Genomic DNA, 10,090 nt, shown 5'->3' with positions numbered 1-10,090 from the left:
GGGGTGTGTAGGCCGCAGTCGCCTCTCCCGAGGCGGCTCCCAGCGTTAGGACTACAATTCCCAGAACACACGGCGCGACAACTCTTCGCGCGCGCCTCAGAGGCGGGACCTCACCGAGGGAGTGGAGCAGCAAGCTGAGGGAGAAGAGCGGTGGTGGGCGGAGTCCTGCCACCTGCTCTCGCCACCCTTAAATTCTCCGGGTCTCGAGCTGCGCTGAAAACAGGAAAACGTGACGGCGTGTTTTGCTCGGGAAAGTTCTGAGCCTTCGGTTTTACGTCCCGCCTCCGGCCCAGGGCTAACTTTCCCCACCTGTCCGGGAGGTCAAGGTGACTACCAGTCTTACAAGTGGAGACTCACAAACTTCCAGGGCTGGCGGGTTGCTGAGGTGCCGCACTTGCCTCACGAGCGCAGGACCCGCTCTGTGTCAAGTCCCTAGCTGATCAGTTGCTGGAGTCGCCCTCCTGCAGCTCCAATAATGAATTGAGGCTCTTCTGTTTAATGTGAGGCGGAATACGCTTCCTCTCGCGGGGACTGAACTCGAGCAGCAGAATCAACCCAAAAGACAAGTTGAACTATCGTATGTGAGTGTTGCGCTCTTTTCTTGTGTGAGGAATGCCGTGTTGCCACTAGTGCTTTAATTGAAGTAAACTCCTGACACTGCAACACTAGCCAGACGCTGGGCAAGCCTCGAAAAGGCACTGTTTGTAGAAACACTTTCTAGAGTCAATCCAATTGTCCTTTAGTGTCCGGCAAGCCAAGGATTGGGTGTCAGTAAAAAGTGCTCAAGAAATAACATTTTAGAGCATGTGTGGTGTGCTGAGAGGTGCAGTGAGGGGAGGAAAATAATATCAGCAAGTTAACTGTCATTACTAAAAGCATTGATATTAGTTGAGAATATTAAAGTCCATTAATAGAGTGTCAATGCGTATTCAGGCATATTTGGTAACGCTGTAAGTGTAAATGTGTTATCATAATTTTAAAACCTTTTTCCATTAACACAAGCTATAGAAAAAAAAAATGCATCTCTATGTTCCAGGTGCTATGAATAACCTTAATGTCGACAACAACTTGTTAGGTAAGTGGTTGTCCCATTTCACAGATGAAACCATTTCAGAGGTGAAATGACTTACCACATTCACATCTCTGTAAGTGCTAGTGCCAGGAGTTAACCCAGTCTTCTGACTCCACTCTGAGACTCTTGACATCAACTCTTTAATCCAGACTCTGACTTCTGATAGAAGTCAGTCAATATAAGTTAATTTACAGTATTTAATGAGATTTAAATATTGTTGCATGTCAGGCAGGGTATGTCACATGGCCAAATGTAATCTTATCGATGTCTGAGCAGAATTTAAATCAATTCCTTAACAGGGAAAATCAAAGAGTCGTGTTACAGGCATGTGGCAGCAAGCCTAGTGGTTTTCTTATTTCTAAGTCCAGCCCCCATTTCTCAAAGTCACCTATTTCTCTGTCGCCTCAGTCCCTGCCACACACACTCCCATCTCACACAGGGACCCCACCTCCTTCCACGAGCTCTGGCTCCTACCAAGACAAAGGACAAGGAGTGTTTGACTGTACTCTTCATGCCCCTTTGAAAATAGCTCAAGTGCCATTTGGAAGATCTCCCTGATTTAACAAACTCTTTCTCTTTACCAAGGGCTGTTAATATCTGCATCTTTGAGACATCTGCTACACCTCCTCCTCTTACCCCTTTCTGACCACTGCCACAGCAATGTCAGGAGCTCAAACCTGATATTTTATTAGATACTTGGTGTACTTTACATGTGTGATCTCATTTAAGCCTCAAGCCAACTCTATGAGAAGGGTATTATTATTGCCTTTTCAAAGGGAGGAAAATGAAGCACAAAGGGACTAAGTAACTTACCCACTCCTACCACAGTCCGGGGGGTGGGGCAGGCCTGTCCTTAGTTGTTTTTCATCCTATGTACAGGTCTCTGATTTCCTCAGACAGATCTTTATGACCACCAAGCATTCTTACAACAAGAATACTTAAAGATATGCTACACGTAGGGAAATTGTATGGCTATGAATTTTTGAGTTTCAGTCATGCTCCTCAGGGGCTTTATCTATTAATAGAACATAAAAATATGAATAAACGTTTGGGGAAAATGGGAAAAATTTGTAAGCACTTTCAACTTCCTTCTCTCCCTTTTGTCTCTTCTGGAATTTTGGTTAATCCAGGAACGTTTTAAAGCCCATTTTTAAAGTATACAAATAAAGCTCCAAATGCTAATTCTTTTACATCTCACAATCAATTTTATTTTATATGTAATTATTTTTGCAAATGTTTCCTTTCTTCTGAGAAGTTAAAATAGTCTTTAAAAATATTTAAAAGTTCCTGCTACTCTCAATAGAAAAAATATTGGCCAAATAAACCTCTAGAGAGAAGGAAAAGGAGACTTCTTGCAGACTGTTATTCAAATGAATGGCAGGAGTTGTAAGGTGACAAAGTATAAGATATCACTGATTAGAAATGTAGCCTAAAATATCAGCTCTCTGTAGCGATGCTTGAATCACATATTGTTCTCTGAAAAATACTTGTGCAACTTCACAGCCTTATCTATAGCAAGCTCTCTAGAGTTTTCTAGCAGTAAATGCTGAAAACTATCCAAATACCTTGATTAAATATCCAATATAGTTGCCTAATGTTAATGCAACTGAGAAATGGAATATTATACCTCCTTCCGGCCCTCACTTGTTTTTAGGATGCTAATAGTCAGTTATCAACCACATTACAACTTGTTTTTTACCCATTTCTAAATAATCTCAAGCCTCTGTTACTAACTGTTGCTATATTATAATAATAATTACTAACAAGGACTACAGTTTGAGCATTTGCTATGCACTTGACACTGTGCTGAATACCTTGCATGAGTCATTTCCTTTAACTCTCAGAACAGCATTATGGAGTAAATAATATTACTCTACTCCCCTTTTACACATGGGGAAACTGTGGTTAAGTGCCTCTCCCAAATTCACATTGCCTAGAAGAGTCCAGACAGTCTGATCTCACAGCCTGTTATACCTGTGAGTGGCATGATAGAGAGAACAAAGTCTTGCATGGCTACCACCTGTAGCAAAAGAAAACTATCATTCTATTATAACACTTTGGGGACACTGGATACAGGTATCATATAAATGTAAATAAGAGAATCTGATTTTCAGTGTACTCTATATAATACATTTTTAAAACAAAAGCAATAAAGGTGGCTCTTATGAAGAAAAGGGCAAATCCGCCATGTCTGAGTATGGAATGCTAAATATAATATTGCAAGTCTGGGCTCTTGCTAAAGTTAGGATATCAAAGCTAAAAATAGAAATATTACACTCTCTATTTTGTCACCTCAAACTTTCTTTGAAGGTTGATACTCTTGATTTTAAGCTTCCCTTCCTTTTTTCCCCTACATTGTACTCTTAAAAAAAAAAAAACAGCACAGCTTTATTGAAACATAATTCACACACCATAGAATTCACCCATCTAAAGAGTACTATTCAAAAGTTTTTAGGATATTCACAGAGTTGTGCAGCTATTACCATTATCTAATTTTAGAACATTTTTATCACCCCCAAAAGAAACCCATACTCATTAACTGTCACTCCCCCATCCCCTCCACCCCCAGCCCTGGGCAACCACTAATCTACTTTCTGTCTCATAGATTTGCTTATTCTGGACATTTCATAGAAATGGATTCATGTGGTCTTTTGTGACTGGCTTCTTTTCACTGAGCATAATATTTTCTAACTTCATCCACGTTGTTGCATGTATCAGTACTTCATTCCTTTTTGTGAATAAATAATATTCCATTGTATAGATGGACTGCATTTTATACATTCACCGGTTGATAGACATCTGGGTTACTTCTGCTTTTTGGCTATTATGAATAATGCTGTTATGAATATTTGTTTGCAGAACTTGTATGGACATATGCTTTCATTTCTTTTGGATATATATCTAGGAATGGAATTGCTAGGTCATATGGTAACTCTGTTTAACATTTTTAGGAGCCAGACTGTTTTCCAAAGAGTGTACACCATTTTACAATCCCACTAACAATTATGAGGGTTCCAAATTCTCCATATCCTGTGTGTTTGTCTTTTGATTATAGCCATCCTAGTGGGTGTGAAGTGGTATCTCATTGTAGTTTTGATTTGTATTTCCCTAATGGCTAATGATGTTGAGCATCTTTAACATGCTTATTGGCCACTTGTATATCTTCTTTGGAGAATGTCTATTTAGATCTTTGCTATTTTCTAACTAGTATATTTATTTTTTAATTATTGAGTTATAAGAATTCTTCATATATTCTAGATCAAGGGCCTTATCAGTTATATGACTTACATATTTTGTCCCAATTCTGTGGGCTGACTTTTCACTTTCTTGGTGGTATCCTTTGCAGCATAAAACCTTTTTAATTTGATGTGGTCTTTTGTGATGAAGTCCAATTTATCTGTTTTTCTTTGGTCACTTGTGCTTTTGTTGTCATATCTAACAAGCCTTTGCCTAACCCAAAATCACAAAGATTTACTCCTGTGTTTTCTTCTAAAAGTTTTATAGATTTTTAAAATAGTATTGGCTCTTACATTTAGGCCTATAATCCGTTTAAAACTAATTTTTTTGTTCGATGTATTCCCCTTCCTTTTAATTTAAATTAATTTTGAATATGTCAAACCCAAAGAAAAATTTTAGAAGGGAAAAAAAGGTCGTTATTTTTCATCTTACTATTTTAAAAACATTTTATTTTGAACATTACAATAAATAACAAGTTTTTAGGTTTAAATACATCCAGTGAAGTTCCAAATGCATCTGTATAAACCCCTTTGAAAACAGAAAATATATTTCACACTTAATACTATTTATTCATTTTGATAATAAAGATTTAATTCAACAACTATTTATTGAACATCCACCTGTGTGTCAAGCACTGCTCTGAGTCCTAAGGTTTCTGTGGTGAACAAAACAGGCAAGGCCCTGGTCTTCGTGGAGTTTACATGCTGATGGAAAGAAGCAAAGAATAAACAAGTAAATAAATATGTCACTGACATCATTTTCAGAGAGTGGTACATATTATGAGAGCATAATGTGAGGAAGGGACAACTGTTTTGGATTGTATGGTTAGAAAGCCCTCTGAGCTAAGGCCTGAACAATGAGAAGAAACCAGCCTTGCAAAGACTTTAAGAAAAAGCTGAGGAAACAGCAAGCAAGAGAACGTGAAGTAGGAAGGAGCTTGTGGATTCCAAGACAAAAAATAAAAGCAAAACCAACAATCTCTGAGTGTGTAGCCAGATGAGCATGAGGTTGGAGTGGTGAATTGGAAGACAGATCTTACAGTGAATACAAAGGTAATTTAGTCTGTATGTGCTTTCAAATTGCTTCTAATTTTCTCTGCCAAGAAGAATCCCTTGGGCTTCCCTGGTGGCGCAGTGGTTAAGAATCCGCCTGCCAATGCAGGGGACACGGGTTTGAACCCTGGTCCGGGAAGATCCCACATGCCGCGGAGCAACGAAGCCCATGCGCCACAACTACTGAGCCTGAGCTCTAGAGCCCGCGAGCCACAACTACTGAGCCCGCACGCCTAGAGCCCGTTCTCTGCAACAAGAGAAGCAGCCACAATGAGAAGCCTGCACACCGCAACGAAGAGTAGCCCCTGCTTGCCGCAACTAGAGAAAACATGCATGCAGCAACAAAGACCCAACGCAGCCAAAAATAAAAATAAATAAAATAAATAAATTTAAAAAAAGAAGAAGAAACTAACATGGTAATAAAGCTTACAATATAAAATATTCTGGGGACTTCCCTGGTGGTCCAGTGGTAAAGAATCCACCTTACATTTCAGGGGACGTGGGTTCCATCCCTGGTCAGGGAACTAAGATCCCACATGCCATGGGGCAACTAAGCCCACGTGCCATAACTACTGAGCTCACGCGCCTCAACTAGAGAGGCTGCATGCCACAAACTACAGAGCCCACGTGCCACAACTACAGAGCCCACATGCCCTGGAGCCAGGGTGCTACAACTAGAGAAGAGAAAACCCACATGCCACAACTAGAGAGAAGCCCGTGCCACAACGAAAGATCTTGCATGCCTCAGCGAAGATCCCGCGTGCCGCAACTAAGACCTGATGCAGCCAAAAATAAATAAATAAATAATAAATCTTTAAAAAATATTCTGTAATCAAAATTCTCATTTGTTATTCTGAAAGAAGCCAGGTCAACACATTCTTGAAGTTTTAACCTGATACTTTAGGCATTGAGAGCACAAGGGCATTCTTACTGATCCAATAGGAGCTCAAACATTGCTTTTTTTCACTAAAAGTTCCCTCTCCATACTCTGACTGTTCTTGGCTTCTGTGAAGAAGGTTAGAGGTAACAGTACCAAACAAAGATTGTTGGCAGAAGGTTTCTTCATGGTGATATCATATTATTTACCAGGAGCTACCAAAAAACCGAAATAGTACATGTGCAGGTGGTATCCGTAAAATTGAAAAATCAGAAGAGTTAATTATAAGTGCAATGCTCAGACATAATAAGGACTGAATGAATAGGAGCCATTATCACAATAGCATAAACCAGTCTTCAGAGACACTATTCTTGATTGCTGACTGGAATCTCTTAGGTTTCTGCTGCTCCCAGAATAAACAAATGGTGAGGATAAAGGAGATGGATCCTTGTGGCTGACATTCACATGTGGAGATTATGTGTAGAAATTTTGGAGTAAATTGTGTGTGTGCAGAGATCTCAGGTTAGGCAGAGACACAGGAGTGAGGGCTACAAGGCCTTGCTGCCCACTATCACCACAGGGAGTTTCTTCCTCTAGTGCCAACTTTGTAGAGATTGGGTTTGAGTTTGTTAAGGGTATTCCTTTTAAATTTAAGCTGGGGCCTCTGCCTTCCTAGAAATTGCATACAAAATTTTGCATATTCCCAGAATAGACCTTGCTTTCATCAGATCTTTTGAAGGATTTAAGAGCAAATCTGTAGAAACAGAAAGCAGATTCGTAGTGGCAGCCTACCCCCATGGAGGGGCTTGGGGACGAATGGGCAGTGACTGCTAATGGGTGTGGTTTCTCTTAGGGGTGATTGAAATGTTCAAAAATTTGGGAGTTCCCTGGTGGTCTAGTGGTTAGGATTCAGCTCTTTCACTGCCATGGCCCAAGTTCAATCCCTGGTCATACAGCTGAGATCCCACAGGATACTTGGTGTGGCCAAAAAAAAAAAAAAAAGTTCTAAAATTAGCTTGTGGTGATGGTTGTACCACTCTGAATATACTAGAAAACATTAAATTGTAAACTTTAAATGGGTGAATTGATGGTATGTGATGGTATCTCAGTAAAGTTTTTTGTTTTTTAATGAATAGCTAAGACATTCAAAAGACTAAGGACCACTGCTGTCTGGCATGAACCTCTGATTGTGTCTTATTTTATAATCCCAGAATACAATGATCATGCGTACTATGTGCCCGGCACTGTACTAGGTGTTTTACATGCTTATGTTATTATATAACAAACTTTGAGGTAGGATTGTTATCTACATTAAACATGAAACCAACAGATGGTAGAGACTAGATTTGAATTCAGTTGCATCCAGCTCCAAAAATTCATGTTCTTTCCATTATGCCACCTGTACTCCTCAAACTTTTCCAACTAAGTATGCATCATAGCTAGAAGGATATTACTTTTGAGGGCAATGTAGGATATTCTGCCCTTCCATTCTGTTCTAATCAGTCATCACACTCTAACAGTTCTTCATATTATCTCCCAAATATCTCTTCTTCTCCATCCCCATGGCCAGCACTGCAATGCAGGCCTTCCTATCTCTCTAGGAATATCACTGTGGCCCTGACTTCAAATCTCATCAGATCTGGATTATCTGATCATATTACTCCGAGACTTGACAGCTTTTCATGGCTCCCTGTTACTTACAGGATAAAGTCCAAAGTCCTCAGCAAAGCCCTGAAGGCCTTTCATAATCTGGTGGTATCTTCTTTCCAGCCTCCTCACCTTCTTCTTGCCTCCCGCCCCATGCACCCTATTCCTTAAGCCAGGTAAAACTACTCACTCTATCCCATGCATGTGCTCCATGCTCTTTATACGCCTTACAATTCACATCCTGTTCTAGTAATATGTGGCAAATTCCTTCTCATCCATCAGGTCTTACCTTCAGTTCACTTCCTGTAAGAAGCCTCCTCCGACCTTCAAATGTCATGCACCCCTATCCCCTCTTATGCTCTAATATAACTCATGTCTACTCTATTTACAGTACTTATTACATTGCACTGTCATTATTTGTCTATTTACCTCTTCTAGTAGTTTGTAAATATTTGTGGTGGGGGTGTTTTGTTTAGCTGTTATGCCCCCAATGCCTGGTGCTTAGCACATGAGTGGATCTATTGACAGAATGTGCCCTATATTTCTCACTAGATTTCAAGTGCTTTTATTTGCAGTGCCTGGCATACTTCTATTTCCTAAGTAGCTGTTCGATGATACTTTGTGCTTATTGAGCATTTACTTGTGCCATGCACAGTACTTAGTATTTAATATAGATTAACTCATTTTAAATTCATAATAATTGTGTGAGGTCAGTGTAATCATTAACCCATTTTACGTAAGAGATCTGAGGCACAGAAAGATTCACTGACAAGCTGTGTGACCTTGAGCAAGTAAATGGCAAAGCCACAATTCAGACAAAGTAGTCTGGTTCCAATGTCCGCACTCTGACGCTGTGCCATACTGCCTGTGTGTGAGTGTCTGTCAAGTGAAGGAATGAATAAATAGAATCCTTTCCAACCTCTACAGGAGCAAAAGGAGTTGTTAGCCAATTTAAGGAGGGAAGATAGAAAGTCCATTAGGAACTGGAATGCACTTAATTTCTCATGGGAATAATGTCAGATTTCACTGGGATTGGTTGAAATACTGTGAGAGCTTCAAGCGTATTACAGGCAGTATAAGCAATTGTGAGTTGGCCAGTCATGCTGGGAGGTGGCAGAGGCTGGTCTTGATCCTGGGACTGTGTGAAAAAAGGCCCTCCCATCAAACCATCACCCCACTGACCTGGGGCCTGGTTCTTAACCTCTCTAAGCCTCAGGTTTCTTATCTGTTAAATAGGGATGTAATTGTTAGAGATCTCTTAGGATTGTGAGGATTCAATGAGTTAATACTTGTAAAACACTTAAAACAAAGCAAGGCATGTAGTTAAGCGCTAAAAAAAAAAAAAGGAGGAAAAAGTTTTTTCTTGGGGAGGTTCACTAAAGCCAAATAATCATTTCAGTGGTTTATGAATAGCTGCTAACACCTTTCTAAATGAGTAGAAGAGGGAAGAGAAAGCATCCAAACTTAAGCCAATTCTACTTTTTATCAAGTTTGGGAATTAAATGTTAGGAAAGAGAAGGTCATTGTAAACATTTGCTAAAGGGAAATGTTGGGGACACAGCACAAATAAATAATCACCTTAGAGATTCTCCATAGCTCATTAAGAGGTGCCTGACCATATATTTATACTTACAGAATACCTCTCTTTTGAGGAATTTAAACAACTTTTAAAATTAGATGGAACCTTTCTAGCTCAAGGGAATTCTGAATTCTGTTAATTTTAAGGGCTCTGTTTCCTCCATTCCCTCAATCTCCTTTTCCCCCCTTTCCCCTCTAGCTACAAAATTTCCCTCACAAACAGCTTTTTAAGATGCATTTCCACTAGTAAAATCCCCAAGTTCTTTTTTGTTTATTTTGAGAGGAAATGGTTAAGAATGAAAGTAAAAGAAAACAGAGAAATACTCAGTCCCCTTGGCTGCCTGCCAGGAAAAATGCCAAATGTCAGATGAGAGGCCTTGCTGAAAGCTACCCAGCCACAAGCACGAGGGATTGGCCTACCACAAGATAATCCTCGAGGGAAATTTATACCAACAGCCTAAAAATTGGATGGTTTTAGGAACTCCAACAAGGTCTCACAACCAGACTTGACAGTAAAATATTAGGGTCTTAAGCTCCCAAATCAGTTGCTAAAAAGAGCCTGAGATCTCAGGTCACACGCAAAGGATTCAAATATGTGAATGCTTTAATCTGTCTGGGAGGCCATAT

At 39.9% G+C, this 10,090-nt stretch overlaps 1 long non-coding RNA gene across 4 annotated transcripts in view; it reads left to right on the top strand.

Moving 5' to 3' along the window:
- Nucleotides 1–65: 65 nt before the first annotated feature.
- The window catches only part of LOC309613361, a 182,815-nt gene continuing 172,790 nt past the window's right edge, over nt 66–10,090 (top strand). For all 4 annotated transcript variants that reach the window (XR_014235678.1, XR_014235679.1, XR_014235680.1 and 1 more), the window contains exon 1: nt 66–581. This is a non-coding gene — a long non-coding RNA (uncharacterized lncRNA). The remainder of the gene's footprint in view (nt 582–10,090) is intronic.

This window comes from Balaenoptera borealis, assembly GCF_965194805.1.
Source record: "Balaenoptera borealis genome assembly, chromosome: 1".
Lineage (NCBI taxonomy): Eukaryota > Metazoa > Chordata > Mammalia > Artiodactyla > Balaenopteridae > Balaenoptera > Balaenoptera borealis.
This window is presented reverse-complemented; position numbering and strand designations above follow the sequence as displayed.